This window comes from Schistocerca cancellata, chromosome 3 (genome assembly GCF_023864275.1).
Source record: "Schistocerca cancellata isolate TAMUIC-IGC-003103 chromosome 3, iqSchCanc2.1, whole genome shotgun sequence".
Taxonomy (NCBI): Eukaryota; Metazoa; Arthropoda; class Insecta; order Orthoptera; family Acrididae; genus Schistocerca; species Schistocerca cancellata.
Window position 1 is genome coordinate 261012363 of NC_064628.1, and position 1439 is coordinate 261013801.

The 1439-nt window shown below is 40.2% G+C and overlaps 1 non-coding gene across 1 annotated transcript; it reads left to right on the forward strand.

Moving 5' to 3' along the window:
- The first annotated feature begins 483 nt into the window (after positions 1-483).
- Trnas-cga (transfer RNA serine (anticodon CGA)) lies at positions 484-558 on the forward strand. The gene has a single exon. It is a non-coding gene; the product is annotated as a tRNA-Ser (tRNA).
- Positions 559-1439: the final 881 nt, after the last annotated feature.

Consider the following 1439-nt stretch of genomic DNA (forward strand, 5'->3'; position numbering starts at 1 on the left):
CCTACTTATCAGCTATATCCTTAGGAAGCTTGATTAGCTGAACACCCCATTTATTGGATCAAGGTGTATTACTCATGTGAGTGCTGTCCCCAAGCCTCTAACTTCCAACACAGGAAACTTTAGCTGTGTAGCAGTCAAAGTGGTATCATAAAACCACTTAATGATTGAGCTGTCCGAGACTACGCCATTTGTCTCCCAAATGTACACAATGGAAGTTAGAGGCTTGGGGAAAGCACTCGAATGAGTAATAGACCTTGACATCCACAGCCTGGGGGATGTTTCCAGAATGAGATTTTCAATCTGCAGCGGAGTTTGCGCAGATATGAAACTTCCTGGCAGATTAAAATAGTGTGCCGGGCCGAGACTCGAACTCGGGACCTTTGCCTTTCGCGGGCAAGGTTAGCAGGAGAGCTTCTGTAAAGTTTGGGAGGTAGGACAAGAGATACTGGCAGAAGTAAAGCTGTGAGGGCGGGGTGTGAGTCGTGCTTGGGTAGCTCAGTTGGTAGAGCACTTGCCCGCGAAAGGCAAAGGTCCCGAGTTCGAGTCTCGGCCCGGCACACAGTTTTAATCTGCCAGGAAGTTTTTGACAGCTTCATAATTTTTTTCATAGAATTTCACAGCACCTGTACCTTCCCTAATAAAATAAACAGCAGAAAAAGACGAGCTTTTTCAGTCAAATAAAGAGATCCAAAAGCCTGTCTTTCACAAACTGATTAAATAAAGAATATAATAACTAAATTGTATAAATAAAATATATATTCTCTGTAATGTAAAGGACATTGATTTAAATTTCATGTCGTGACATCCTTCCAATAGTTCAGCACAGATTGAGCAATTTATCCCACCAATTCGCTTTTTCTGGAGGTATGAAGGAACAGGAGTGAAGAGGAGTGGCAAAGGGGGAAGTGAGTGCTGTGGTCTTCCTAGAGAAGAAAGAGGGACCCCCCAATGGGCTGGTGATTCCACCAAGGGGGGTAATTAATTGATCAATTAATTAACTAATTTGATAAAAATGTCGGTGCAGAATGGCCTTCGTCCCACTACTCTTGTTTACATATTCGTTTTGGATCCAGATGCTCTCTCCATTTTGTTAACTCCTTCATTTTCTGTAAATTTTCCTAGCTCACTCTGTCGTATATTTTCTCCAAGATATTTAAGTTTCCTCCCATGCCCTATTTTACCTATTTATGTTTCTATGTATTTTGAGGATTCTTTAATATTTGTGATGAATTTTGTTTTCTTTTCACCTGAAATTTTAAGACTTGTTCTTATATTTTTATATTGTTTTTCGATGCTATCACACTCACAGAGGCTAGATGCGACTCCACCTACAATACCTCTGTGTTTATCTACTATTCCTTCTCAGTTATTAACAAGACAACAGAAACCGCTTACAGGATGTGCTTTTATGCTTGATTTTATTATCTTTCTCATTATCA